Source organism: Rhipicephalus microplus, chromosome 3 (assembly GCF_043290135.1).
Source record: "Rhipicephalus microplus isolate Deutch F79 chromosome 3, USDA_Rmic, whole genome shotgun sequence".
In the NCBI taxonomy this organism is placed as follows: domain Eukaryota; kingdom Metazoa; phylum Arthropoda; class Arachnida; order Ixodida; family Ixodidae; genus Rhipicephalus; species Rhipicephalus microplus.
The window spans coordinates 229,090,727-229,118,180 of record NC_134702.1 but is presented as its reverse complement, the minus strand read 5'-3'; the positions used below and the strand labels follow the sequence as shown (position 1 = coordinate 229,118,180).

At 47.7% G+C, this 27,454-nt stretch overlaps 26 non-coding genes across 26 annotated transcripts; all 26 read left to right on the top strand.

Annotated features, from left to right (window-relative positions):
• The first annotated feature begins 1,079 nt into the window (after window positions 1-1,079).
• Window positions 1,080-1,152, top strand: TRNAM-CAU (transfer RNA methionine (anticodon CAU)). Its single transcript has one exon. It is a non-coding gene; the product is annotated as a tRNA-Met (tRNA).
• An 873-nt stretch (window positions 1,153-2,025) lies between these two features.
• On the top strand, window positions 2,026-2,098 carry TRNAM-CAU (transfer RNA methionine (anticodon CAU)). Its single transcript has one exon. It is a non-coding gene; the product is annotated as a tRNA-Met (tRNA).
• Window positions 2,099-2,498: 400 nt separating this feature from the next.
• TRNAM-CAU (transfer RNA methionine (anticodon CAU)) lies at window positions 2,499-2,571 on the top strand. Its single transcript has one exon. It is a non-coding gene; the product is annotated as a tRNA-Met (tRNA).
• A 165-nt stretch (window positions 2,572-2,736) lies between these two features.
• Window positions 2,737-2,809, top strand: TRNAM-CAU (transfer RNA methionine (anticodon CAU)). Its single transcript has one exon. It is a non-coding gene; the product is annotated as a tRNA-Met (tRNA).
• A 1,347-nt stretch (window positions 2,810-4,156) lies between these two features.
• Window positions 4,157-4,229, top strand: TRNAV-CAC (transfer RNA valine (anticodon CAC)). The gene has a single exon. It is a non-coding gene; the product is annotated as a tRNA-Val (tRNA).
• A 639-nt stretch (window positions 4,230-4,868) lies between these two features.
• Window positions 4,869-4,941, top strand: TRNAL-CAA (transfer RNA leucine (anticodon CAA)). Its single transcript has one exon. It is a non-coding gene; the product is annotated as a tRNA-Leu (tRNA).
• A 1,109-nt stretch (window positions 4,942-6,050) lies between these two features.
• TRNAM-CAU (transfer RNA methionine (anticodon CAU)) lies at window positions 6,051-6,123 on the top strand. The gene has a single exon. It is a non-coding gene; the product is annotated as a tRNA-Met (tRNA).
• Window positions 6,124-6,286: 163 nt separating this feature from the next.
• On the top strand, window positions 6,287-6,359 carry TRNAM-CAU (transfer RNA methionine (anticodon CAU)). The gene has a single exon. It is a non-coding gene; the product is annotated as a tRNA-Met (tRNA).
• Window positions 6,360-6,996: 637 nt separating this feature from the next.
• On the top strand, window positions 6,997-7,069 carry TRNAL-CAA (transfer RNA leucine (anticodon CAA)). Its single transcript has one exon. It is a non-coding gene; the product is annotated as a tRNA-Leu (tRNA).
• A 1,115-nt stretch (window positions 7,070-8,184) lies between these two features.
• TRNAL-CAA (transfer RNA leucine (anticodon CAA)) lies at window positions 8,185-8,257 on the top strand. Its single transcript has one exon. It is a non-coding gene; the product is annotated as a tRNA-Leu (tRNA).
• Window positions 8,258-8,892: 635 nt separating this feature from the next.
• Window positions 8,893-8,965, top strand: TRNAM-CAU (transfer RNA methionine (anticodon CAU)). The gene has a single exon. It is a non-coding gene; the product is annotated as a tRNA-Met (tRNA).
• Window positions 8,966-10,790: 1,825 nt separating this feature from the next.
• TRNAL-CAA (transfer RNA leucine (anticodon CAA)) lies at window positions 10,791-10,863 on the top strand. Its single transcript has one exon. It is a non-coding gene; the product is annotated as a tRNA-Leu (tRNA).
• An 872-nt stretch (window positions 10,864-11,735) lies between these two features.
• Window positions 11,736-11,808, top strand: TRNAM-CAU (transfer RNA methionine (anticodon CAU)). Its single transcript has one exon. It is a non-coding gene; the product is annotated as a tRNA-Met (tRNA).
• A 163-nt stretch (window positions 11,809-11,971) lies between these two features.
• TRNAI-GAU (transfer RNA isoleucine (anticodon GAU)) lies at window positions 11,972-12,044 on the top strand. Its single transcript has one exon. It is a non-coding gene; the product is annotated as a tRNA-Ile (tRNA).
• A 2,536-nt stretch (window positions 12,045-14,580) lies between these two features.
• Window positions 14,581-14,653, top strand: TRNAM-CAU (transfer RNA methionine (anticodon CAU)). The gene has a single exon. It is a non-coding gene; the product is annotated as a tRNA-Met (tRNA).
• A 1,108-nt stretch (window positions 14,654-15,761) lies between these two features.
• On the top strand, window positions 15,762-15,834 carry TRNAM-CAU (transfer RNA methionine (anticodon CAU)). Its single transcript has one exon. It is a non-coding gene; the product is annotated as a tRNA-Met (tRNA).
• Window positions 15,835-16,471: 637 nt separating this feature from the next.
• TRNAM-CAU (transfer RNA methionine (anticodon CAU)) lies at window positions 16,472-16,544 on the top strand. The gene has a single exon. It is a non-coding gene; the product is annotated as a tRNA-Met (tRNA).
• A 164-nt stretch (window positions 16,545-16,708) lies between these two features.
• On the top strand, window positions 16,709-16,781 carry TRNAM-CAU (transfer RNA methionine (anticodon CAU)). Its single transcript has one exon. It is a non-coding gene; the product is annotated as a tRNA-Met (tRNA).
• Window positions 16,782-17,654: 873 nt separating this feature from the next.
• TRNAM-CAU (transfer RNA methionine (anticodon CAU)) lies at window positions 17,655-17,727 on the top strand. Its single transcript has one exon. It is a non-coding gene; the product is annotated as a tRNA-Met (tRNA).
• A 1,821-nt stretch (window positions 17,728-19,548) lies between these two features.
• Window positions 19,549-19,621, top strand: TRNAL-CAA (transfer RNA leucine (anticodon CAA)). The gene has a single exon. It is a non-coding gene; the product is annotated as a tRNA-Leu (tRNA).
• A 399-nt stretch (window positions 19,622-20,020) lies between these two features.
• Window positions 20,021-20,093, top strand: TRNAM-CAU (transfer RNA methionine (anticodon CAU)). The gene has a single exon. It is a non-coding gene; the product is annotated as a tRNA-Met (tRNA).
• A 400-nt stretch (window positions 20,094-20,493) lies between these two features.
• TRNAM-CAU (transfer RNA methionine (anticodon CAU)) lies at window positions 20,494-20,566 on the top strand. The gene has a single exon. It is a non-coding gene; the product is annotated as a tRNA-Met (tRNA).
• A 1,583-nt stretch (window positions 20,567-22,149) lies between these two features.
• Window positions 22,150-22,222, top strand: TRNAM-CAU (transfer RNA methionine (anticodon CAU)). The gene has a single exon. It is a non-coding gene; the product is annotated as a tRNA-Met (tRNA).
• Window positions 22,223-22,385: 163 nt separating this feature from the next.
• On the top strand, window positions 22,386-22,458 carry TRNAM-CAU (transfer RNA methionine (anticodon CAU)). Its single transcript has one exon. It is a non-coding gene; the product is annotated as a tRNA-Met (tRNA).
• A 1,836-nt stretch (window positions 22,459-24,294) lies between these two features.
• Window positions 24,295-24,367, top strand: TRNAL-CAA (transfer RNA leucine (anticodon CAA)). Its single transcript has one exon. It is a non-coding gene; the product is annotated as a tRNA-Leu (tRNA).
• Window positions 24,368-25,239: 872 nt separating this feature from the next.
• TRNAM-CAU (transfer RNA methionine (anticodon CAU)) lies at window positions 25,240-25,312 on the top strand. Its single transcript has one exon. It is a non-coding gene; the product is annotated as a tRNA-Met (tRNA).
• The last annotated feature ends 2,142 nt before the right edge of the window (window positions 25,313-27,454 follow it).

Genomic DNA, 27,454 nt, shown 5'->3' with positions numbered 1-27,454 from the left:
GATTTTAATTAGGTCGTGAGGGGTGCACTGTCTAGAGCAATAACGAATGACTGTTGCTTGGTTTTTTTACTTTTCTGACCTTTAACTTGTGGGAACTATTGATACCGATTGTGTTTCCCAGTGACACCTGCCCGCCTCGGCAGCGCAGTAGGCGGCGCGTCAGTCTCATAATCTGAAGGTCATGAGTTCAATCCTCACCCGGGCCAATGGCGGTGCAGTTTTTTTGTTTGCTTATGAGAGTTTAATTAGGTCGTGAGGGGTGCACTGTCTGGAGCAGTAATGAATGACTGTGGCTCGGTTTTCTTACTTTTTCGACCTTTAACTTGTTGGAACTAATGATCCCGGTTGCGTGTCCCAGTGACACCTGTCCGCCTCGATTGCGCAGTAGGTGCGCATCAGTCTCATAATTTGAAGGTCATGAATTCAATTCTAACCCGGGGCAAAGGCAGTGCAGATGTTTTGTTTGCTTATGAGAGTTTAATTAGGTCGTGAGGGGTGCACTGTCTGGAGCAGTAATGAATGACTGTTGCTCGGTTTTCTTATTTTTTTGACCTTTAGTTTGTGGGAACTAATGATCGTGGTTGCGTTTCCCAGTGACCCCTGTCCGCCTCGGTAGCGCAGTAGGCAGCGCGTCAGTCTCTAATCTGAAGGTCGTGAGTTCAATCCTCACCCGGGACAAAAGCGGTGCAGATTTTTTGTTGGCTTATGAGAGTTTAATTAGGTCGTGAGGGGTGCACTGTCTAGAGCAGTAACGAATGACTGTTGCTCGGTTTTTTTACTTTTCTGACCTTTAACTTGTGGGAACTATTGATACCGATTGTGTTTCCCAGTGACACCTGCCCGCCTCGGCAGCGCAGTAGGCGGCGCGTCAGTCTCATAATCTGAAGGTCGTGAGTTCAATCCTCACCCGGGCCAATGGCGGTGCAGGTTTTTTGTTTGCTTATGAGAGTTTAATTAGGTCTTGAGGGGTGCACTGTCTGAAGCAGTAATGAATGACTGTGGCTCGGTTTTGTTACTTTTTCGACCTTTAATTTGTTGGAACTAATGATCCCGGTTGCGTGTCCCAGTGACACCTGTCCGCCTCGATAGCGCAGTAGGCAGCGCGTCAGTCTCATAATCTGAAGGTCGTGAGTTCGATCCTCACTCGGGGCAAAGGCGGTGCAGATGTTTTGTTTGCTTATGAGAGTTTAATTAGGTCGTGAGGGGATCACTGTCTGGAGCAGTAATGAATGACTGTTGCTCAGTTTTCTTACTTTTTCGACCTTTAATTTGTGGGAACTAATGATACCGGTTGCGTTTCCCAGTGACCCCTCTCCGCCTTGGTAGTGCAGTAGGCAGCGCGTCAGTTTCATAATCTGAAGGTCGTGAGTTCAATCCTCAACCGGGGCAAAGGCGGTGAATATTTTTTGCTTGCTTATGAGAGTTTAATTAGGTCGTGAGGGGTGCACGGTCTGGAGAAGTAATGAATGACTGTTGCTGAGGTTTCTTACTTTTTCGACCTTTAACTTGTGGGAGCTATTGATACCGGTTGTGTTTCCCAGTGACCCCTGTCCGTCTCGGTAGCGCAGTAGGCAGCGCGTCAGTCTCATAATTTGAAGGTCGTGAGTTAAATCCTCACCCGGGGCAAAGGTGGTCAGATTTTTGTTTGCTTATGAGTGTTTAATTAGTTTGTGAGGGGTGCGCTGTCTGGAGCAGTAATGAATGACTGTTGCGGAGTTTTCTTACTTTTTCGACCTTTACCTTGTGGGAACTATTGATACCGATTGTGTTTCCCAGTGACACCTGTTCGCCTCGCTAGCGCAGTAGGCGGCGCTTCAGTGTCATAACCTGAAGGTCGTGAGTTCAATCCTTACCCGGGGCAAAGGCGGTGCAGTTTATTTGTTTGCTTATGAGAGTTTAACTAGGTCGGGAGGGGTGCACTGTCTGGAGCAGTAATGAATGACTGTTGCTCGGTTTTCTTATTTTTTCGACCTTTCACTTGTGGGAACTATTGATACCGATTGTGTTTGCCAGTGACAACTGTCCGCCTCGGTAGCGCAGTAGGCAGTGCGTCAGTCTCATAATCTGAAGGTCGTGAGTTCAATCCTCACCCGGGGCAAAAGCGGTGCAGACTTTTTGTTTTCCTATGAGAGTTTAATTAGGTCGTGAGGGGTGCACTGTCTGGAGCAGTAATGAATGACTGTGGCTCGGTTTTCTTACTTTTGCGACCTTTAACTTGTTGGAACTAATGATCCCGGTTGCGTGTCCCAGTGACACCTGTCCGCCTCGATAGCGCAGTAGGTGCGCATCAGTCTCATAATTTGAAGGTCATGAATTCAATTCTAACCCAGGGCAAAGGCAGTGCAGATGTTTTGTTTGCTTATGAGAGTTTAATTAGGTCTTGAGGGGTGCACTGTCTGGAGCAGTAATGAATGACTGTTGCTCGGTTTTCTTATTTTTTTGACCTTTAGTTTGTGGGAACGAATGATCGTGGTTGCGTTTCCCAGTGACCTCTGTCCGCCTCGGTAGCGCAGTAGGCAGCGCGTCAGTCTCATAATCTGAAGGTCGTGAGTTCGATCCTCACCCGGGGCAAAGGCGGTGCAGATGTTTTGTTTGCTTATGAGAGTTTAATTATGTCGTGAGGGGATCACTGTCTGGAGCACTAATGAATGACTGTTGCTCAGTTTTCTTACTTTTTCGACCTTTAATTTGTGGGAACTAATGATACCGGTTGCGTTTCCCAGTGACCCCCTCTCCGCCTCGGTAGCGCAGTAGGCAGCGCGTCAGTCTCATAATCTGAAGGTCGTGAGTTCAATCCTCACCCGGGGCAAAAGCGGTGCAGACTTTTTGTTTTCTTATGAGAGTTTAATTGGGTCGTGAGGGGGGCGCTGTCTGGAGCAGTAATGAATGACTGTTTCTCGGTTTTCTTACTTTTTCGACCTTTAATTTGTGGGAACTAATGATCACGGTTGCGTGTCCCTGTGACCCCTTTCCGCCTCGGTAGCGCAGTAGGCAGCGCGTCAGTCTCATAATCTGAAGGTCGTGAGTTTATTCCACGCCCGGGGCAAAGGCCGTGCAGATTTTTTGTTTGCTTATGAGTGTTTAATTAGGTCGTGAGGGGTGCGCTTTCTGTAGCAGTAATGAATGACTGTTGCTGAGTTTTCTTAATTTTTTGACCGTTAACTTGTGGGAACTATTGATACCGGTTATGTTTCCCTGTGACCCCTGTCCGCCTCGGTAGCGCAGTAGGCAGCGCGTCAGTCTCATAATCTGAAGGTCGTGAGTTCAATCCACACCCGGAGCAAAGGCGGTGCAGATTTTTTGTTTGCTTATGAGAGTTTAATTAGGTTGTGAGGAGTGCGCTGTCTGGAGCAGTAATGAATGACTGTTGCTGAGTTTTCTTACTTTTTCGACCTTTACTTGTGGGAACGATTGATACCGATTGTGTTTCCCATTGACCCTTGTCCACCTCGGTAGCGCAGTAGGCAGCGTGTCAGTCTCATATTCTGACGGTCGTGATTTCAATCCACACCCGGGGCAAAGGCGGTGCAGATTTCTTGTTTGCTTATGAGATTTTAATTAGGTCGTGAGGGGTGCACTGTCTAGAGCAATAACGAATGACTGTTGCTTGGTTTTTTTACTTTTCTGACCTTTAACTTGTGGGAACTATTGATACCGATTGTGTTTCCCAGTGACACCTGCCCGCCTCGGCAGCGCAGTAGGCGGCGCGTCAGTCTCATAATCTGAAGGTCATGAGTTCAATCCTCACCCGGGCCAATGGCGGTGCAGTTTTTTTGTTTGCTTATGAGAGTTTAATTAGGTCGTGAGGGGTGCACTGTCTGGAGCAGTAATGAATGACTGTGGCTCGGTTTTCTTACTTTTTCGACCTTTAACTTGTTGGAACTAATGATCCCGGTTGCGTGTCCCAGTGACACCTGTCCGCCTCGATAGCGCAGTAGGTGCGCATCAGTCTCATAATTTGAAGGTCATGAATTCAATTCTAACCCGGGGCAAAGGCAGTGCAGATGTTTTGTTTGCTTATGAGAGTTTAATTAGTTCGTGAGGGGTGCACTGTCTGGAGCAGTAATGAATGACTGTTGCTCGGTTTTCTTATTTTTTTGACCTTTAGTTTGTGGGAACTAATGATCGTGGTTGCGTTTCCCAGTGACCCCTGTCCGCCTCGGTAGCGCAGTAGGCAGCGCGTCAGTCTCACAATCTGAAGGTCGTGAGTTCGATCCTCACCCGGGGCAAAGGCTGTGCAGATGTTTTGTTTGCTTATGAGAGTTTAATTAGGTCGTGAGGGGATCACTGTCTGGAGCAGTAATGAATGACTGTTGCTCATTTTTCTTACTTTTTCGACCTTTGATTTGTGGGAACTAATGATACCGGTTGCGTTTCCCAGTGACCCCTCTCCGCCTTGGTAGTGCAGTAGGCAGCGCGTCAGTCTCATAATCTGAAGGTCGTGACTTCAATCCTCACCCGGGGCAAAGGTGGTGCAGCTTTTTTGTTTGCTTATGAGAGTTTAATTGGGTCGTGAGAGCTGCGCTGTCTGGAGCAATAATGAATGACTGTTGCTGAGTTTTCTTAATTTTTCGACCTTTAACTTGTGGGAACTATTGATACCGGTTGTGTTTCCCAGTGACGCCTGTCTGCCTCGGTAGCGCAGTAGGCAGCGGGTCAGTCTCATAATATGTAGGTCGTGAATTCAATCCACACCCGGGGCAAATGTGGTGCAGAATTTTTGGTTGCCTTTGAGAGTTTAATTAGGTCGTGAGGGGTGCACTGTCTAGAGCAATAACGAATGACTGTTGCTCGTTTTTTTTTACTTTTCTGACCTTTAACTTGTGGGAACTATTGATGCCGGTTATGTTTCCCAGTGACCCCTGTCCGCCTCGGTAGCGCAGTTGGCAGCGCGTCAGTCTCAAAATCTGAAGGTCGTGAGTTAAATCCTCACCCGGGGCAAAGGTGGTCAGATTTTTGTTTGCTTATGAGAGTTTAATTAGTTTGTGAGGGGTGCGCTGTCTGGAGCAGTAATGAATGACTGTTGCGGAGTTTTCTTACTTTTTCGACCTTTAACTTGTGGGAACTATTGATACCGATTGTGTTTCCCAGTGACACCTGTTCGCCTCGCTAGCGCAGTAGGCGGCGCTTCAGTCTCATAATCTGAAGGTCGTGAGTTCAATCCTTACCCGGGGCAAAGGCGGTGCAGTTTATTTGTTTGCTTATGAGAGTTTAACTAGGTCGGGAGGGGTGCACTGTCTGGAGCAGTAATGAATGACTGTTGCTCGGTTTTCTTATTTTTTCGACCTTTCACTTGTGGGAACTATCGATACCGATTGTGTTTCCCAGTGACGCCTGTCTGCCTCGGTAGCGCAGTAGGCAGCGGGTCAGTCTCATAATATGTAGGTCGTGAGTTCAATCCACACCCGGGGCAAATGCGGTGCAAATTTTTTGTTTGCCTTTGAGAGTTTAATTAGGTCGTGAGGGGTGCACTGTCTGGAGCAGTAATGAATGACTGTTGCTCGGTTTTCTTACTTTTTCGACCTTTAGCTTGTGGTAAGCAATGATCCCGGTTGCGTTTCTCAGTTACCCCTGTCCGCATCGGTAGCGCAGTAGGCAGCGCGTCAGTCTCATTATCTGAAGGTCGTGAGTTACATCCACACCCGGGCCTAAAACGGTGCAGATTATTTGTTTGCTTATGAGAGTTTAATTAGGTCGTGAGGGGTGCACTGCCTGGAGCAGTAATGAATGACTGTTGCTCGGTTTTCTTACTTTTTCGACCTTTAGCTTGTGGGAACTAATGATCCCGGTTGCGTTTCCCACTGACCTCTGTCCGCCTCGGTAGCGCAGTAGGTGCGCATCAGTCTCAAAATTTGAAGGTCATGAATTCAATTTTAACCCGGGGCAAAAGCAGTGCAGATGTTTTGTTTGCTTATGAGAGTTTAACTAGGTCTTGAGGGGTGCACTGTCTGGAGCAGTAATGAATGACTGTTGCTCGGTTTTCTTATTTTTTTGACCTTTAGTTTGTGGGAACTAATGATCGTGGTTGCGTTTCCCAGTGACCTCTGTCCGCCTCGGTAGCGCAGTAGGCAGCGCGTAAGTCTCATAATCTGAAGGTCGTGAGTTCGATCCTCACCCGGGGCAAAGGCGGTGCAGATGTTTTGTTTGCTTATGAGAGTTTAATTAGGTCGTGAGGGGATCACTGTCTGGAGCAGTAATGAATGACTGTTGCTCGGTTTTCTTATTTTTTCGACCTTTATTTGTGGGAACTAATGATACCAGTTGCGTTTCCTAGTGACCCCTGCCCGCCTCGGTAGCGCAGTAGGCAGCGCGCCAGTCTCATAATCTGAAGGTCGTGAGTTCAATCCTCACCCGGGGCAAAGGCGGTGCATTTTTTTTGTTTGCTTATGAGAGTTTAATTAGGTCGTGAGGGGTGCACGGTCTGGAGAAGTAATGAATGACTGTTGCTGAGGTTTCTTACTTTTTCGACCTTTAACTTGTGGGACCTATTGATACCGGTTGTGTTTCCCAGTGACTCCTGTCTGCCTCGGTAACGCAGTAGGCAGCGCGTCAGTCTCATAATCTGAAGGTCGTGAGTTCAATCCACACCCGGGTCAAAGGCGGTGCAGATTTTTTGTTTCCTTATGAGAGTTTAATTAGGTCGTGAGGGGTGCGCTGTCTGGAGCAGTAATGAATGACTGTTGCTGAGTTTTCCGAATTTTTTGACCGTTAACTTGTGGGAACTATTGATACTGGTTATGTTTCCCAGTGACACCTGCCCGCCTCGGCAGCGAAGTATGCGGCGCGTCAGTCTCATAATCTGAAGGTCATGAGTTCAATCCTCACCCGGGCCAATGGCGGTGCAGTTTTTTTGTTTGCTCATGAGAGTTTAATTAGGTCGTGAGGGGTGCACTGTCTGGAGCAGTAATGAATGACTGTTGCTCGGTTTTCTTATTTTTCGACCTTTCACTTGTGGAAACTATTGATACCGATTGTGTTTGCCAGTGACAACTGTCCGCCTCGGTAGCGCAGTAGGCAGTGCGTCAGTCTCAACATCTGAAGGTCGTGAGTTCAATCCTCACCCAGGGCAAAAGCGGTGCAGACTTTTTGTTTTCCTATGAGAGTTTAATTGGGTCGTCAGGGGTGCGCAGTCTGGAGCAGTAATGAATGACTGTTTCTCGGTTTTCTTACTTTTTCGACCTTTAATTTGTGGGAACTAATGATCCCGGTTGCGGGTCCCTGTGACCCCTTTCCGCCTCGGTAGCGCAGTAGGGAGCGCGTCAGTCTCATAATCTGAAGGTCGTGAGTTTATTCCATACCCGGGGCAAAGGCCGTGCAGATTTTTTGTTTGCTTATGAGAGTTTAATTACGTTGTGAGGAGTGCGCTGTCTGGAGCAGTAATGAATGACTGTTGCTGAGTTTTCTTACTTTTTCGACCTTTACTTGTGGGAACGATTGATACCGATTGATTGTGTTTCCCATTGACCCCTGTCCACCTCGGTAGCGCAGTAGGCAGCGTGTCAGTCTCATATTCTGAAGGTCGTGAGTTCAATCCACACCCGGGGCAAAGGCGGTGCAGATTTTTTGTTTGCTTATGAGAGTTTAATTAGGTCGCGAGGGGTGCACTGTCTAGAGCAATAACGAATGACTGTTGCTCGGTTTTTTTACTTTTCTGACCTTTAGCTTGTGGGAACTATTGATACCGAATGTGTTTCCCAGTGACACCTGTTCGCCTCGCTAGCGCAGTATGCGGCGCGTCAGTCTCATAATCTGAAGGTCGTGAGTTCAATCCACACCCGGGGCAAAGGCGGTGCAGATTTTTTGTTTCCTTATGAGAGTTTCATTAGGTCTTGAGGGGTGCGCTGTCTGGAGCAGTAATGAATGACTGTTGCTGAGTTTTCCAAATTTTTCGACCGTTAACATGTGGGAACTATTGATACAGGTTATGTTTCCCAGTGACACCTGCCCGCCTCGCTAGCGCAGTAAGCGGCGCATCAGTCTCATATTCTGAAGGTCGTGAGTTCAATCCACACCCGGGGCAAAGGCGGTGCAGATTTTTTGTGTGCTTATGAGAGTTTGATTAGGTCGTGAGGGGTGCGCTGTCTGGAGCAGTAATGAATGACTGTTGCTGAGTTTTCCTAATGTTTCGACCGTTAACTTGTGGGAACTATTGATACCAGTTATGTTTGCCAGTGACCCCTGTCCGCCTCGGTAGCGCAGTAGGCAGCGCGTCAGTCTCAAAATCTGAAGGTCGTGAGTTAAATCCTCACCCGGGGCAAAGGTGGTCAGATTTTTGTTTGCTTATGAGAGTTTAATGAGGTCGTGAGGGGTGCGCTGTCTGGAGCAGTAATGAATGACTGTTGCGAAGTTTTCTTACTTTTTCGACCTTTAACTTGTGGAAACTATTGATACCGATTGTGTTTCCCAGTGACACCTGTTCGCCTCGCTAGCGCAGTAGGCGGCGCTTCAGTCTCATAATCTGAAGGTCGTGAGTTCAATCCTTACTCGGGGCAAAGGCGGTGCAGATTTTTTGTTTGCTTATGAGAGTTTAATTGGGTCGTGAGAGCTGCGCTGTCTGGAGCATTATTGAATGACTGTTGCTGAGTTTTCTTAATTTATTGACCTTTAACTTGTGGGAACTATTGATACCAGTTGTGTTTCCCAGTGACGCCTGTCTGCCTCGGTAGCGCAGTAGGCAGCGGGTCAGTCTCATAATATGTAGGTCGTGAGTTCAATCCACACCCGGGGCAAATGGGTGCAGATTTTTTGTTTGCTTATGAGAGTTTAATTAGGTCGTGAGGGGTGCACTGTCTGGAGCAGTAATGAATGACTGTTGCTCTGTTTTCTTACTTTTTCGACCTTTAGCTTGTGGGAACTAATGATACCAGTTGCGTTTCCTAGTGACCCCTGCCCGCCTCGGTAGCGCAGTAGGCAGCGCGCCAGTCTCATAATCTGAAGGTCGTGAGTTCAATCCTCACCCGGGGCAAAGGCGGTGCATTTTTTTTGTTTGCTTATGAGAGTTTAATTAGGTCGTGAGGGGTGCACGGTCTGGAGAAGTAATGAATGACTGTTGCGGAGGTTTCTTACTTTTTCGACCTTTAACTTGTGGGACCTATTGATACCGGTTGTGTTTCCCAGTGACTCCTGTCTGCCTCGGTAACGCAGTAGGCAGCGCGTCAGTCTCATAATCTGAAGGTCGTGAGTTCAATCCACACCCGGGTCAAAGGCGGTGCAGATTTTTTGTTTCCTTATGAGAGTTTAATTAGGTCGTGAGGGGTGCGCTGTCTGGAGCAGTAATGAATGACTGTTGCTGAGTTTTCCGAATTTTTCGACCGTTAACTTGTGGGAACTATTGATACTGGTTATGTTTCCCAGTGACACCTGCCCGCCTCGGCAGCGAAGTATGCGGCGCGTCAGTCTCATAATCTGAAGGTCATGAGTTCAATCCTCACCCGGGCCAATGGCGGTGCAGTTTTTTTGTTTGCTCATGAGAGTTTAATTAGGTCGTGAGGGGTGCACTGTCTGGAGCAGTAATGAATGACTGTTGCTCGGTTTTCTTATTTTTCGACCTTTCACTTGTGGAAACTATTGATACCGATTGTGTTTGCCAGTGACAACTGTCCGCCTCGGTAGCGCAGTAGGCAGTGCGTCAGTCTCATAATCTGAAGGTCGTGAGTTCAATCCTCACCCAGGGCAAAAGCGGTGCAGACTTTTTGTTTTCCTATGAGAGTTTAATTGGGTCGTCAGGGGTGCGCAGTCTGGAGCAGTAATGAATGACTGTTTCTCGGTTTTCTTACTTTTTCGACCTTTAATTTGTGGGAACTAATGATCCCGGTTGCGGGTCCCTGTGACCCCTTTCCGCCTCGGTAGCGCAGTAGGGAGCGCGTCAGTCTCATAATCTGAAGGTCGTGAGTTTATTCCATACCCGGGGCAAAGGCCGTGCAGATTTTTTGTTTGCTTATGAGAGTTTAATTACGTTGTGAGGAGTGCGCTGTCTGGAGCAGTAATGAATGACTGTTGCTGAGTTTTCTTACTTTTTCGACCTTTACTTGTGGGAACGATTGATACCGATTGATTGTGTTTCCCATTGACCCCTGTCCACCTCGGTAGCGCAGTAGGCAGCGTGTCAGTCTCATATTCTGAAGGTCGTGAGTTCAATCCACACCCGGGGCAAAGGCGGTGCAGATTTTTTGTTTGCTTATGAGAGTTTAATTAGGTCGCGAGGGGTGCACTGTCTAGAGCAATAACGAATGACTGTTGCTCGGTTTTTTTACTTTTCTGACCTTTAGCTTGTGGGAACTATTGATACCGAATGTGTTTCCCAGTGACACCTGTTCGCCTCGCTAGCGCAGTATGCGGCGCGTCAGTCTCATAATCTGAAGGTCGTGAGTTCAATCCACACCCGGGGCAAAGGCGGTGCAGATTTTTTGTTTCCTTATGAGAGTTTAATTAGGTCTTGAGGGGTGCGCTGCCTGGAGCAGTAATGAATGACTGTTGCTGAGTTTTCCGAATTTTTCGACCGTTAACATGTGGGAACTATTGATACAGGTTATGTTTCCCAGTGACACCTGCCCGCCTCGCTAGCGCAGTAAGCGGCGCATCAGTCTCATATTCTGAAGGTCGTGAGTTCAATCCACACCCGGGGCAAAGGCGGTGCAGATTTTTTGTGTGCTTATGAGAGTTTGATTAGGTCGTGAGGGGTGCGCTGTCTGGAGCAGTAATGAATGACTGTTGCTGAGTTTTCCTAATGTTTCGACCGTTAACTTGTGGGAACTATTGATACCAGTTATGTTTGCCAGTGACCCCTGTCCGCCTCGGTAGCGCAGTAGGCAGCGCGTCAGTCTCAAAATCTGAAGGTCGTGAGTTAAATCCTCACCCGGGGCAAAGGTGGTCAGATTTTTGTTTGCTTATGAGAGTTTAATGAGGTCGTGAGGGGTGCGCTGTCTGGAGCAGTAATGAATGACTGTTGCGAAGTTTTCTTACTTTTTCGACCTTTAACTTGTGGAAACTATTGATACCGATTGTGTTTCCCAGTGACACCTGTTCGCCTCGCTAGCGCAGTAGGCGGCGCTTCAGTCTCATAATCTGAAGGTCGTGAGTTCAATCCTTACTCGGGGCAAAGGCGGTGCAGATTTTTTGTTTGCTTATGAGAGTTTAATTGGGTCGTGAGAGCTGCGCTGTCTGGAGCATTATTGAATGACTGTTGCTGAGTTTTCTTAATTTATTGACCTTTAACTTGTGGGAACTATTGATACCAGTTGTGTTTCCCAGTGACGCCTGTCTGCCTCGGTAGCGCAGTAGGCAGCGGGTCAGTCTCATAATATGTAGGTCGTGAGTTCAATCCACACCCGGGGCAAATGGGTGCAGATTTTTTGTTTGCTTATGAGAGTTTAATTAGGTCGTGAGGGGTGCACTGTCTGGAGCAGTAATGAATGACTGTTGCTCTGTTTTCTTACTTTTTCGACCTTTAGCTTGTGGGAACTAATGATCCCGGTTGCGTTTCCCAGTTACCCCTGTCCGCATCGGTAGCGCAGTAGGCAGCGCGTCAGTCTCATAATCTGAAGGTCGTGAGTTACATCCACACCCGGGGCTAAAACGGTGCAGATTATTTGTTTGCTTAAGAGAGTTTAATTAGGTCGTGAGGGGTGCTTTGCCTGGAGCAGTAATGAATGACTGTTGCTCGGTTTTCTTACTTTTTCGACCTTTAGCTTGTGGGAACTAATGATCCCGGTTGCGTTTCCCACTGACCTCTGTCCGCCTCGGTAGCGCAGTAGGCAGCGCGTCAGTCTCATAATCTGAAGGTCGTGAGTTCAATCCACACCCGGGGCAAAGGCGGTGCAGATTCTTGGTTTGCTTATCAGAGTTTAATTAGGTCGTGAGGGGAGCACTGTCTGGAGCAGTAATGAATGACTGTTCTGAGTTTTCTTATTTTTTCGACCTTTAACTTGTGGGAACTATTGATACCGGTTGTATTTCCCTGTGACACCTGTCCGCCTCGGTAGCGCAGAAGGCAGCGCGTCAGTTTGATAATCTGAAGGTCGTGAGTTCAATCCTCACCTGGGCCAATGGCGGTGCAGTTTTTTGTTTGCTTATGAGAGTTTAATTAGGTCGTGAGGGGTGCACTGTCTAGAGCAATAACGAATGACTGTTGCTCGGTTTTTTTACTTTTCTGACCTTTAACTTGTGGGAACTATTGATACCGATTGTGTTTCCCAGTGACACCTGCCCGCCTCGGCAGCGCAGTATGCGGCGCGTCAGTCTCATAATCTGTAGGTCATGAGTTCAATCCTCACCCGGGCCAATGGCGGTGCAGTTTTTTTGTTTGCTCATGAGAGTTTAATTAGGTCGTGAGGGGTGCACTGTCTGGAGCAGTAACGAATGACTGTTGCTCGGTTTTTTTTACTTTTCTGACCTTTAACTTGTGGGAACTATTGATACCGATTGTGTTTCCCAGTGACACCTGTTCGCCTCGCTAGCGCAGTATGCGGCGCGTCAGTCTCATAATCTGAAGGTCGTGAGTTCAATCCTTACCCGGGGAAAAGGCGGTGCAGTTTATTTGTTTGCTTATGAGAGTTTAACTAGGTCGGGAGGGGTGGACTGTCTGGAGCAGTAATGAATGACTGTTGCTCGGTTTTCTTATTTTTTCGACCTTTCACTTGTGGAAACTATTGATACCGATTGTGTTTGCCAGTGACAGCTGTCCGCCTCGGTAGCGCAGTAGGCAGTGCGTAAGTCTCATAATCTGAAGGTCGTGAGTTCAATCCTCACCCAGGGCAAAAGCGGTGCAGACTTTTTGTTTTCCTATGAGAGTTTAATTGGGTCGTGAGGGGTGCGCAGTCTGGAGCAGTAATGAATGACTGTTTCTCGGTTTTCTTACTTTTTCGACCTTTAATTTGTGGGAACTAATGATCCCGGTTGCGTGTCCCTGTGACCCCTTTCCGCCTCGGTAGCGCAGTAGGCAGCGCGTCAGTCTCATAATCTGAAGGTCGTGAGTTTATTCCACACCCGGGGCAAAGGCCGTGCAGATTTTTTGTTTGCTTATGAGTGTTTAATTAGGTCGTGAGGGGTGCGCTTTCTGGAGCAGTAATGAATGACTGTTGCTGAGTTTTCTTAATTTTTCGACCGTTAACTTGTGGGAACTATTGATACCGGTTATGTTTCCCAGTGACCCCTGTCCGCCTCGGTAGCGCAGTAGGCAGCGCTTCAGTCTCATAATCTGAAGGTCGTGAGTTCAATCCACACCCGGAGCAAAGGCGGTGCAGATTTTTTGTTTGCTTATGAGAGTTTAATTACGTTGTGAGGAGTGCGCTGTCTGGAGCAGTAATGAATGACTGTTGCTGAGTTTTCTTACTTTTTCGACCTTTACTTGTGGGAACGATTGATACCGATTGATTGTGTTTCCCATTGACCCCTGTCCACCTCGGTAGCGCAGTAGGCAGCGTGTCAGTCTCATATTCTGAAGGTCGTGAGTTCAATCCACACCCGGGGCAAAGGCGGTGCAGATTTTTTGTTTGCTTATGAGAGTTTAATTAGGTCGTGAGGGGTGCAATGTCTAGAGCAATAACGAATGACTGTTGCTCGGTTTTTTTACTTTTCTGACCTTTAGCTTGTGGGAACTATTGATACCGAATGTGTTTCCCAGTGACACCTGTTCGCCTCGCTAGCGCAGTATGCGGCGCGTCAGTCTCATAATCTGAAGGTCGTGAGTTCAATCCACACCCGGGGCAAAGGCGGTGCAGATTTTTTGTTTCCTTATGAGAGTTTAATTAGGTCTTGAGGGGTGCGCTGTCTGGAGCAGTAATGAATGACTGTTGCTGAGTTTTCCGAATTTTTCGACCGTTAACATGTGGGAACTATTGATACAGGTTATGTTTCCCAGTGACACCTGCCCGCCTCGCTAGCGCAGTAAGCGGCGCATCAGTCTCATATTCTGAAGGTCGTGAGTTCAATCCACACCCGGGGCAAAGGCGGTGCAGATTTTTTGTGTGCTTATGAGAGTTTGATTAGGTCGTGAGGGGTGCGCTGTCTGGAGCATTATTGAATGACTGTTGCTGAGTTTTCTTAATTTATTGACCTTTAACTTGTGGGAACTACTGATACCAGTTGTGTTTCCCAGTGACGCCTGTCTGCCTCGGTAGCGCAGTAGGCAGCGGGTCAGTCTCATAATATGTAGGTCGTGAGTTCAATCCACACCCGGGGCAAATGGGTGCAGATTTTTTGTTTGCTTATGAGAGTTTAATTAGGTCGTGAGGGGTGCACTGTCTGGAGCAGTAATGAATGACTGTTGCTCTGTTTTCTTACTTTTTCGACCTTTAGCTTGTGGGAACTAATGATCCCGGTTGCGTTTCCCAGTTACACCTGTCCGCATCGGTAGCGCAGTAGGCAGCGCGTCAGTCTCATAATCTGAAGGTCGTGAGTTACATCCACACCCGGGGCTAAAACGGTGCAGATTATTTGTTTGCTTATGAGAGTTTAATTAGGTCGTGAGGGGTGCTTTGCCTGGAGCAGTAATGAATGACTGTTGCTCGGTTTTCTTACTTTTTCGACCTTTAGCTTGTGGGAACTAATGATCCCGGTTGCGTTTCCCACTGACCTCTGTCCGCCTCGGTAGCGCAGTAGGCAGCGCGTCAGTCTCATAATCTGAAGGTCGTGAGTTCAATCCACACCCGGGGCAAAGGCGGTGCAGATTCTTGGTTTGCTTATCAGAGTTTAATTAGGTCGTGAGGGGAGCACTGTCTGGAGCAGTAATGAATGACTGTTCTGAGTTTTCTTATTTTTTCGACCTTTAACTTGTGGGAACTATTGATACCGGTTGTATTTCCCTGTGACACCTGTCCGCCTCGGTAGCGCAGAAGGCAGCGCGTCAGTTTCATAATCTGAAGGTCGTGAGTTCAATCCTCACCTGGGCCAATGGCGGTGCAGTTTTTTGTTTGCTTATGAGAGTTTAATTAGGTCGTGAGGGGTGCACTGTCTAGAGCAATAACGAATGACTGTTGCTCGGTTTTTTTACTTTTCTGACCTTTAACTTGTGGGAACTATTGATACCGATTGTGTTTCCCAGTGACACCTGCCCGCCTCGGCAGCGCAGTATGCGGCGCGTCAATCTCATAATCTGAAGGTCATGAGTTCAATCCTCACCCGGGTCAATGGCGGTGCAGTTTTTTTGTTTGCTTATGAGAGTTTAATTAGGTCGTGAGGGGTGCACTGTCTGGAGCAGTAATGAATGACTGTGGCTCGGTTTTCTTACTTTTGCGACCTTTAACTTGTTGGAACTAATGATCCCGGTTGCGTGTCCCAGTGACACCTGTCCGCCTCGATAGCGCAGTAGGTGCGCATCAGTCTCATAATTTGAAGGTCATGAATTCAATTCTATCCCGGGGCAAAGGCAGTGCAGATGTTTTGTTTGCTTATGAGGGTTTAACTAGGTCGGGAGGGGTGCACTGTCTGGAGCAGTAATGAATGACTGTGGCTCGGTTTTCTTACTTTTTCGACATTTAATTTGTTGGAACTAATGATCCCGGTTGCGTGTCCCAGTGACACCTGTCCGCCTCGATAGCGCAGTAGGCAGCGCATCAGTCTCATAATTTGAAGGTCATGAATTCAATTCTATCCCGGGGCAAAGGCAGTGCAGATGTTTTGTTTGCTTATGAGAGTTTAATTAGGTCGTGAGGGGATCACTGTCTGGAGCAGTAATGAATGACTGTTGCTCGGTTTTCTTATTTTTTCGACCTTTATTTGTGGGAACTAATGATACCAGTTGCGTTTCCTAGTGACCCCTGCCCGCCTCGGTAGCGCAGTAGGCAGCGCGCCAGTCTCATAATCTGAAGGTCGTGAGTTCAATCCTCACCCGGGGCAAAGGCGGTGCATTTTTTTGTTTGCTTATGAGAGTTTAATTAGGTCGTGAGGGGTGCACGGTCTGGTGAAGTAATGAATGACTGTTGCTGAGGTTTCTTACTTTTTCGACCTTTAACTTGTGGGACCTATTGATACCGGTTGTGTTTCCCAGTGACCCCTGTCCGCCTCGGTAACGCAGTAGGCAGCGCGTCAGTCTCATAATCTGAAGGTCGTGAGTTCAATCCACACCCGGGTCAAAGGCGGTGCAGATTTTTTGTTTCCTTATGAGAGTTTAATTAGGTCGTGAGGGGTGCGCTGTCTGGAGCAGTAATGAATGACTGTCGTGGAGTTTTCTTACTTTTTCGACCTTTAACTTGTGGGAACTATTGATACCGATTGTGTTTCCCAGTGACACCTGTTCGCCTCGCTAGCGCAGTAGGCGGCGCTTCAGTCTCATAATCTGAAGGTCGTAAGTTCAATCCTTACCCGGGGCAAAGGCGGTGCAGTTTATTTGTTTGCTTATGAGAGTTTACCTAGGTCGGGAGGGGTGCACTGTCTGGAGCAGTAATGAATGACTGTTGCTCGGTTTTCTTATTTTTTCGATCTTTCACTTGTGGGAACTATTGATACCGATTGTGTTTGCTAGTGACAACTGTCCGCCTCGGTAGCGCAATAGGCAGCGCGTCAGTCTCATAATCTGAAGGTCGTGAGTTCAATCCTCACCCGGGACAAAAGCGGTGCAGATTTTTTGTTGGCTTATGAGAGTTTAATTAGGTCTTGAGGGGTGCACTGTCTGAAGCAGTAATGAATGACTGTGGCTCGGTTTTGTTACTTTTTCGACCTTTAATTTGTTGGAACTAATGATCCCGGTTGCGTGTCCCAGTGACACCTGTCCGCCTCGATAGCGCAGTAGGCAGCGCGTCAGTATCATAATCTGAAGGTCGTGAGTTCGATCCTCACTCGGGGCAAAGGCGGTGCAGATGTTTTGTTTGCTTATGAGAGTTTAATTAGGTCGTGAGGGGATCACTGTCTGGAGCAGTAATGAATGACTGTTGCTCAGTTTTCTTACTTTTTCGACCTTTAATTTGTGGGAACTAATGATACCGGTTGCGTTTCCCAGTGACCCCTCTCCGCCTTGGTAGTGCAGTAGGCAGCGCGTCAGTTTCATAATCTGAAGGTCGTGAGTTCAATCCTCAACCGGGGCAAAGGCGGTGAATATTTTTTGCTTGCTTATGAGAGTTTAATTAGGTCGTGAGGGGTGCACGGTCTGGAGAAGTAATGAATGACTGTTGCTGAGGTTTCTTACTTTTTCGACCTTTAACTTGTGGGAGCTATTGATACCGGTTGTGTTTCCCAGTGACCCCTGTCCGTCTCGGTAGCGCAGTAGGCAGCGCGTCAGTCTCATAATTTGAAGGTCGTGAGTTAAATCCTCACCCGGGGCAAAGGTGGTCAGATTTTTGTTTGCTTATGAGAGTTTAATTAGTTTGTGAGGGGTGCGCTGTCTGGAGCAGTAATGAATGACTGTTGCGGAGTTTTCTTACTTTTTCGACCTTTACCTTGTGGGAACTATTGATACCGATTGTGTTTCCCAGTGACACCTGTTCGCCTCGCTAGCGCAGTAGGCGGCGCTTCAGTGTCATAACCTGAAGGTCGTGAGTTCAATCCTTACCCGGGGCAAAGGCGGTGCAGTTTATTTGTTTCCTTATGAGAGTTTAACTTGGTCGGGAGGGGTGCACTGTCTGGAGCAGTAATGAATGACTGTTGCTCGGTTTTCTTATTTTTTCGACCTTTCACTTGTGGGAACTATTGATACCGATTGTGTTTGCCAGTGACAACTGTCCGCCTCGGTAGCGCAATAGGCAGCGCGTCAGTCTCATAATCTGAATGTCGTGAGTTCAATCCTCACCCGGGGCAAAAGCGGTGCAGACTTTTTGTTTTCTTATGAGAGTTTAATTGGGTCGTGAGGGGGGCGCTGTCTGGAGCAGTAATGAATGACTGTTTCTCGGTTTTCTTACTTTTTCGACCTTTATTTGTGGGAACTAATGATCACGGTTGCGTGTCCCTGTGACCCCTTTCCGCCTCGGTAGCGCAGTAGGCAGCGCGTCAGTCTCATAATCTGAAGGTCGTGAGTTTATTCCACGCCCGGGGCAAAGGCCGTGCAGATTTTTTGTTTGCTTATGAGTGTTTAATTAGGTCGTGAGGGGTGCGCTTTCTGGAGCAGTAATGAATGACTGTTGCTGAGTTTTCTTAATTTTTCGACCGTTAACTTGTGGGAACTATTGATACCGGTTATGTTTCCCAGTGACCCCTGTCCGCCTCGGTAGCGCAGTAGGCAGCGCGTCAGTCTCATAATCTGAAGGTCGTGAGTTCAATCCACACCCGGAGCAAAGGCGGCGCAGATTTTTTGTTTGCTTATGAGAGTTTAATTAGGTTGTGAGGAGTGCGCTGTCTGGAGCAGTAATGAATGACTGTTGCTGAGTTTTCTTACTTTTTCGACCTTTACTTGTGGGAACGATTGATACCGATTGTGTTTCCGATTGACCCCTGTCCACCTCGGTAGCGCAGTAGGCAGCGTGTCAGTCTCATATTCTGACGGTCGTGATTTCAATCCACACCCGGGGCAAAGGCGGTGCAGAATTTTTGTTTGCTTATGAGAGTTTAATTAGGTCGTGAGGGGTGCACTGTCTAGAGCAATAACGAATGACTGTTGCTTGGTTTTTTTACTTTTCTGACCTTTAACTTGTGGGAACTATTGATACCGATTGTGTTTCCCAGTGACACCTGCCCGCCTCGGCAGCGCAGTAGGCGGCGCGTCAGTCTCATAATCTGAAGGTCATGAGTTCAATCCTCCCCCGGGCCAATGGCGGTGCAGTTTTTTTGTTTGCTTATGAGAGTTTAATTAGGTCGTGAGGGGTGCACTGTCTGGAGCAGTAATGAATGACTGTTGCTCGGTTTTTTTATTTTTTTGACCTTTAGTTTGTGGGAACTAATGATCGTGGTTGCGTTTCCCAGTGACCCCTGTCCGCCTCGGTAGCGCAGTAGGCAGCGCGTGTCTCACAATCTGAAGGTCGTGAGTTCGATCCTCACCCGGGGCAAAGGCTGTGCAGATGTTTTGTTTGCTTATGAGAGTTTAATTAGGTCGTGAGGGGATCACTGTCTGGAGCAGTAATGAATGACTGTTGCTCAGTTTTCTTACTTTTTCGACCTTTGATTTGTGGGAACTAATGATACCGGTTGCGTTTCCCAGTGACCCCTCTCCGCCTTGGTAATGCAGTAGGCAGCGCGTCAGTCTCATAATCTGAAGGTCGTGACTTCAATCCTCACCCGGGGCAAAGGTGGTGCAGCTTTTTTGTTTGCTTATGAGAGTTTAATTGGGTCGTGAGAGCTGCGCTGTCTGGAGCAATAATGAATGACTGTTGCTGAGTTTTCTTAATTTTTCGACCTTTAACTTGTGGGAACTATTGATACCGGTTGTGTTTCCCAGTGACGCCTGTCTGCCTCGGTAGCGCAGTAGGCAGCGGGTCAGTCTCACAATATGTAGGTCGTGAATTCAATCCACACCCGGGGCAAATGCGGTGCAGAATTTTTGGTTGCCTTTGAGAGTTTAATTAGGTCGTGAGGGGTGCACTGTCTAGAGCAATAACGAATGACTGTTGCTCGGTTTTTTTTTACTTTTCTGACCTTTAACTTGTGGGAACTATTGATACCGGTTATGTTTCCCAGTGACCCCTGTCCGCCTCGGTAGCGCAGTTGGCAGCGCGTCAGTCTCAAAATCTGAAGGTCGTGAGTTAAATCCTCACCCGGGGCAAAGGTGGTCAGATTTTTGTTTGCTTATGAGAGTTTAATTAGTTTATGAGGGGTGCGCTGTCTGGAGCAGTAATGAATGACTGTTGCGGAGTTTTCTTACTTTTTCGACCTTTAACTTGTGGGAACTATTGATACCGATTGTGTTTCCCAGTGACACCTGTTCGCCTCGCTAGCGCAGTAGGCGGCGCTTCAGTCTCATAATCTGAATGTCGTGAGTTCAATCCTTACCCGGGGCAAAGGCGGTGCAGTTTATTTGTTTGCTTATGAGAGTTTAACTAGGTCGGGAGGGGTGCACTGTCTGGAGCAGTAATGAATGACTGTTGCTCGGTTTTCTTATTTTTTCGACCTTTCACTTGTGGGAACTATTGATACCGATTGTGTTTGCCAGTGACAACTGTCCGCCTCGGTAGCGCAGTAGGCAGTGCGTCAGTCTCATAATCTGAAGGTCGTGAGTTCAATCCTCACCCGGGGCAAAAGCGGTGCAGACTTTTTGTTTTCCTATGAGAGTTTAATTAGGTCGTGAGGGGTGCACTGTCTGGAGCAGTAATGAATGACTGTGGCTCGGTTTTCTTACTTTTGCGACCTTTAACTTGTTGGAACTAATGATCCCGGTTGCGTGTCCCAGTGACACCTGTCCGCCTCGATAGCGCAGTAGGTGCGCATCAGTCTCATAATTTGAAGGTCATGAATTCAATTCTAACCCGGGGCAAAGGCAGTGCAGATGTTTTGTTTGCTTATGAGAGTTTAATTAGGTCTTGAGGGGTGCACTGTCTGGAGCAGTAATGAATGACTGTTGCTCGGTTTTCTTATTTTTTTGACCTTTAGTTTGTGGGAACTAATGATCGTGGTTGCGTTTCCCAGTGACCTCTGTCCGCCTCGGTAGCGCAGTAGGCAGCGCGTCAGTCTCATAATCTGAAGGTCGTGAGTTCGATCCTCATCCGGGGCAAAGGCGGTGCAGATGTTTTGTTTGCTTATGAGAGTTTAATTATGTCGTGAGGGGATCACTGTCTGGAGCACTAATGAATGACTGTTGCTCAGTTTTCTTACTTTTTCGACCTTTAATTTGTGGGAACTAATGATACCGGTTGCGTTTCCCAGTGACCCCTCTCCGCCTTGGTAGTGTAGTAGGCAGCGCGTCAGTCTCATAATCTGAAGGTCGTGACTTCAATCCTCACCCGGGGCAAAGGTGGTGCAGATTTTTTGTTTGCTTATGAGAGTTTAATTGGGTCGTGAGAGCTGCGCTGTCTGGAGCAATAATGAATGACTGTTGCTGAGTTTTCTTAATTTTTCGACCTTTAACTTGCGGGAACTTTCGATACCGGTTGTGTTTCCCAGTGACGCCTGTCTGCCTCGGTAGCGCAGTAGGCAGCGGGTCAGTCTCATAATATGTAGGTCGTGAGTTCAATCCACACCCGGGGCAAATGCGGTGCAGATTTTTTGTTTGCCTTTGAGAGTTTAATTAGGTCGTGAGGGGTGCACTGTCTGGAGCAGTAATGAATGACTGTTGCTCGGTTTTCTTACTTTTTCGACCTTTAGCTTGTGGTAAGTAATGATCCCGGTTGCGTTTCTCAGTTACCCCTGTCCGCATCGGTAGCGCAGTAGGCAGCGCGTCAGTCTCATTATCTGAAGGTCGTGAGTTACATCCACACCCGGGGCTAAAACGGTGCAGATTATTTGTTTGCTTATGAGAGTTTAATTAGGTCGTGAGGGGTGCACTGCCTGGAGCAGTAATGAATGACTGTTGCTCGGTTTTCTTACTTTTTCGACCTTTAGCTTGTGGGAACTAATGATCCCTGTTGCGTTTCCCACTGACCTCTGTCCGCCTCGGTAGCGCAGTAGGCAGCGCGTCAGTCTCATAATCTGAAGGTCGTGAGTTCAATCCACACACGGGGCAAAGGCGGTGCAGATTCTTGGTTTGCTTATCAGAGTTTAATTAGGTCGTGAGGGGAGCACTGTCTGGAGCAGTAATGAATGACTGTTCTGAGTTTTCTTATTTTTTCGACCTTTAACTTGTGGGAACTATTGATACCGGTTGTATTTCCCTGTGACACCTGCCCGCCTCGGCAGCGCAGTATGCGGCGCGTCAGTCTCATAATCTGAAGGTCATGAGTTCAATCCTCACCCGGGCCAACGGCGGTGCAGTTTTTTGTTTGCCTATGAGAGTTTAATTAGGTCGTGAGGGGTGCACTGTCTGGAGCAGTAATGAATGACTGTGGCTCGGTTTTCTTACTTTTGCGACCTTTAACTTGTTGGAACTAATGATCCCGGTTGCGTGTCCCAGTGACACCTGTCCGCCTCGATAGCGCAGTAGGTGCGCATCAGTCTCATAATTTGAAGGTCATGAATTCAATTCTAACCCGGGGCAAAGGCAGTGCAGATGTTTTGTTTGCTTATGAGAGTTTAACTAGGTCTTGAGGGGTGCACTGTCTGGAGCAGTAATGAATGACTGTTGCTCGGTTTTCTTATTTTTTTGACCTTTAGTTTGTGGGAACTAATGATCGTGGTTGCGTTTCCCAGTGACCTCTGTCCGCCTCGGTAGCGCAGTAGGCAGCGCGTAAGTCTCATAATCTGAAGATCGTGAGTTCGATCCTCACCCGGGGCAAAGGCGGTGCAGATGTTTTGTTTGCTTATGAGAGTTTAATTAGGTCGTGAGGGGATCACTGTCTGGAGCAGTAATGAATGACTGTTGCTCGGTTTTCTTATTTTTTCGACCTTTATTTGTGGGAACTAATGATACCAGTTGCGTTTCCTAGTGACCCCTGCCCGCCTCGGTAGCGCAGTAGGCAGCGCGCCAGTCTCATAATCTGAAGGTCGTGAGTTCAATCCTCACCCGGGGCAAAGGCGGTGCATTTTTTTTGTTTGCTTATGAGAGTTTAATTAGGTCGTGAGGGGTGCACGGTCTGGAGAAGTAATGAAAGACTGTTGCTGAGGTTTCTTACTTTTCTGACCTTTAACTTGTGGGAACTATTGATACCGATTGTGTTTCCCAGTGACACCTGTTCGCCTCGCTAGCGCAGTATGCGGCGCGTCAGTCTCATAATCTGAAGGTCGTGAGTTCAATCCTTACCCGGGGCAAAGGCGGTGCAGTTTATTTGTTTGCTTATGAGAGTTTAACTAGGTCGGGAGGGGTGGACTGTCTGGAGCAGTAATGAATGACTGTTGCTCGGTTTTCTTATTTTTCGACCTTTCACTTTTGGAAACTATTGATACCGATTGTGTTTGCCAGTGACAACTCTCCGCCTCGGTAGCGCAGTAGGCAGTGCGTCAGTCTCATAATCTGAAGGTCGTGAGTTCAATCCTCACCCAGGGCAAAAGCGGTGCAGACTTTTTGTTTTCCTATGAGAGTTTAATTGGGTCGTGAGGGGTGCGCAGTCTGGAGCAGTAATGAATGACTGTTTCTCGGTTTTCTTACTTTTTCGACCTTTAATTTGTGGGAACTAATGATCCCGGTTGCGTGTCCCTGTGACCCCTTTCCGCCTCGGTAGCGCAGTAGGCAGCGCGTCAGTCTCATAATCTGAAGGTCGTGAGTTTATTCCACACCCGGGGCAAAGGCCGTGCAGATTTTTTGTTTGCTTATGAGTGTTTAATTAGGTCGTGAGGGGTGCGCTTTCTGGAGCAGTAATGAATGACTGTTGCTGAGTTTTCTTAATTTTTCGACCGTTAACTTGTGGGAACTATTGATACCGGTTATGTTTCCCAGTGACCCCTGTCCGCCTCGGTAGCGCAGTAGGTAGCGCAGTAGGCAGCGCTTCAGTCTCATAATCTGAAGTCGTGAGTTCAATCCACAGCCGGAGCAAAGGCGGTGCAGATTTTTTGTTTGCTTATGAGAGTTTAATTACGTTGTGAGGAGTGCGCTGTCTGGAGCAGTAATGAATGACTGTTGCTGAGTTTTCTTACTTTTTCGACCTTTACTTGTGGGAACGATTGATACCGATTGATTGTGTTTCCCATTGACCCCTGTCCACCTCGGTAGCGCAGTAGGCAGCGTGTCAGTCTCATATTCTGAAGGTCGTGAGTTCAATCCACACCCGGGGCAAAGGCGGTGCAGATTTTTTGTTTGCTTATGAGAGTTTAATTAGGTCGTGAGGGGTGCACTGTCTAGAGCAATAACGAATGACTGTTGCTCGGTTTTTTTACTTTTCTGACCTTTAGCTTGTGGGAACTATTGATACCGAATGTGTTTCCCAGTGACACCTGTTCGCCTCGCTAGCGCAGTATGCGGCGCGTCAGTCTCATAATCTGAAGGTCGTGAGTTCAATCCACACCCGGGGCAAAGGCGGTGCAGATTTTTTGTTTCCTTATGAGAGTTTAATTAGGTCTTGAGGGGTGCGCTGTCTGGAGCAGTAATGAATGACTGTTGCTGAGTTTTCCGAATTTTTCGACCGTTAACATGTGGGAACTATTGATACAGGTTATGTTTCCCAGTGACACCTGCCCGCCTCGCTAGCGCAGTAAGCGGCGCATCAGTCTCATATTCTGAAGGTCGTGAGTTCAATCCACACCCGGGGCAAAGGCGGTGCAGATTTTTTTTGTGCTTATGAGAGTTTGATTAGGTCGTGAGGGGTGCGCTGTCTGGAGCAGTAATGAATGACTGTTGCTGAGTTTTCCTAATGTTTCGACCGTTAACTTGTGGGAACTATTGATACCAGTTATGTTTCCCAGTGACCCCTGTCCGCCTCGGTAGCGCAGTAGGCAGCGCGTCAGTCTCAAAATCTGAAGGTCGTGAGTTAAATCCTCACCCGGGGCAAAGGTGGTCAGATTTTTGTTTGCTTATGAGAGTTTAATGAGGTCGTGAGGGGTGCGCTGTCTGGAGCAGTAATGAATGACTGTTGCGGAGTTTTCTTACTTTTTCGACCTTTAACTTGTGGAAACTATTGATACCGATTGTGTTTCTCAGTGACACCTGTTCGCCTCGCTAGCGCAGTAGGCGGCGCTTCAGTCTCATAATCTGAAGGTCGTGAGTTCAATCCTTACTCGGGGCAAAGGCGGTGCAGATTTTTTGTTTGCTTATGAGAGTTTAATTGGGTCGTGAGAGCTGCGCTGTCTGGAGCATTATTGAATGACTGTTGCTGAGTTTTCTTAATTTATTGACCTTTAACTTGTGGGAACTATTGATACCAGTTGTGTTTCCCAGTGACGCCTGTCTGCCTCGGTAGCGCAGTAGGCAGCGGGTCAGTCTCATAATATGTAGGTCGTGAGTTCAATCCACACCCGGGGCAAATGGGTGCAGATTTTTTGTTTGCTTATGAGAGTTTAATTAGGTCGTGAGGGGTGCACTGTCTGGAGCAGTAATGAATGACTGTTGCTCTGTTTTCTTACTTTTTCGACCTTTAGCTTGTGCTAACTAATGATCCCGGTTGCGTTTCCCAGTTACCCCTGTCCGCATCGGTAGCGCAGTAGGCAGCGCGTCAGTCTCATAATCTGAAGGTCGTGAGTTACATCCACACCCGGGGCTAAAACGGTGCAGATTATTTATTTGCTTATGAGAGTTTAATTAGGTCGTGAGGGGTGCTTTGCCTGGAGCAGTAATGAATGACTGTTGCTCGGTTTTCTTACTTTTTCGACCTTTAGCTTGTGGGAACTAATGATCCCGGTTGCGTTTCCCACTGACCTCTGTCCGCCTCGGTAGCGCAGTAGGCAGCGCGTCAGTCTCATAATCTGAAGGTCGTGAGTTCAATCCACACCCGGGGCAAAGGCGGTGCAGATTCTTGGTTTGCTTATCAGAGTTTAATTAGGTCGTGAGGGGAGCACTGTCTGGAGCAGTAATGAATGACTGTTCTGAGTTTTCTTATTTTTTCGACCTTTAACTTGTGGGAACTATTGATACCGGTTGCATTTCCCTGTGACAGCTGTCCGCCTCGGTAGCGCAGAAGGCAGCGCGTAGGTTTCATAATCTGAAGGTCGTGAGTTCAATCCTCACCTGGGCCAATGGCGGTGCAGTTTTTTGTTTGCTTATGAGAGTTTAATTAGGTCGTGAGGGGTGCACTGTCTAGAGCAATAACGAATGACTGTTGCTCGGTTTTTTTACTTTTCTGACCTTTAACTTGTGGGAACTATTGATACCGATTGTGTTTCCCAGTGACACCTGCCCGCCTCGGCAGCGCAGTATGCGGCGCGTCAGTCTCATAATCTGAAGGTCATGAGTTCAATCCTCACCCGGGCCAATGGCGGTGCAGTTTTTTTGTTTGCTCATGAGAGTTTAATTAGGTCGTGAGGGGTGCACTGTCTGGAGCAGTAACGAATGACTGTTGCTCGGTTTTTTTACTTTTCTGACCTTTAACTTGTGGGAACTATTGATACCGATTGTGTTTCCCAGTGACACCTGTTCGCCTCGCTAGCGCAGTATGCGGCGCGTCAGTCTCATAATCTGAAGGTCGTGAGTTCAATCCTTACCCGGGGCAAAGGCGGTGCAGTTTATTTGTTTGCTTATGAGAGTTTAACTAGGTCGGGAGGGGTGGACTGTCTGGAGCAGTAATGAATGACTGTTGCTCGGTTTTCTTATTTTTTCGAACTTTCACTTGTGGAAACTATTGATACCGATTGTGTTTGCCAGTGACAACTGTCCGCCTCGGTAGCGCAGTAGGCAGTGCGTAAGTCTCATAATCTGAAGGTCGTGAGTTCAATCCTCACCCAGGGCAAAAGCGGTGCAGACTTTTTGTTTTCCTATGAGAGTTTAATTGGGTCGTGAGGGGTGCGCAGTCTGGAGCAGTAATGAATGACTGTTTCTCGGTTTTCTTACTTTTTCGACCTTTAATTTGTGGGAACTAATGATCCCGGTTGCGTGTCCCTGTGACCCCTTTCCGCCTCGGTAGCGCAGTAGGCAGCGCGTCAGTCTCATAATCTGAAGGTCGTGAGTTTATTCCACACCCGGGGCAAAGGCCGTGCAGATTTTTTGTTTTCTTATGAGTGTTTAATTAGGTCGTGAGGGGTGCGCTTTCTGGAGCAGTAATGAATGACTGTTGCTGAGTTTTCTTAATTTTTCGACCGTTAACTTGTGGGAACAATTGATACCGGTTATGTTTCCCAGTGACCCCTGTCCGCCTCGGTAGCGCAGTAGGCAGCGCTTCAGTCTCATAATCTGAAGGTCGTGAGTTCAATCCACACCCGGAGCAAAGGCGGTGCAGATTTTTTGTTTGCTTATGAGAGTTTAATTACGTTGTGAGGAGTGCGCTGTCTGGAGCAGTAATGAATGACTGTTGCTGAGTTTTCTTACTTTTTCGACCTTTACTTGTGAGAACGATTGATACCGATTGATTGTGTTTCCCATTGACCCCTGTCCACCTCAGTAGCGCAGTAGGCAGCGTGTCAGTCTCATATTCTGAAGGTCGTGAGTTCAATCCACACCCGGGGCAAAGGCGGTGCAGATTTTTTGTTTGCTTATGAGAGTATAATTAGGTCGTGAGGGGTGCACTGTCTAGAGCAATAACGAATGACTGTTGCTCGGTTTTTTTACTTTTCTGACCTTTAGCTTGTGGGAACTATTGATACCGAATGTGTTTCCCAGTGACACCTGTTCGCCTCGCTAGCGCAGTATGCGGCGCGTCAGTCTCATAATCTGAAGGTCGTGAGTTCAATCCACACCCGGGGCAAAGGCGGTGCAGATTTTTTGTTTCGTTATGAGAGTTTAATTAGGTCTTGAGGGGTGCGCTGTCTGGAGCAGTAATGAATGACTGTTGCTGAGTTTTTCGAATTTTTCGACCGTTAACATGTGGGAACTATTGATACAGGTTATGTTTCCCAGTGACACCTGCCCGCCTCGCTAGCGCAGTAAGCGGCGCATCAGTCTCATATTCTGAAGGTCGTGAGTTCAATCCACACCCGGGGCAAAGGCGGT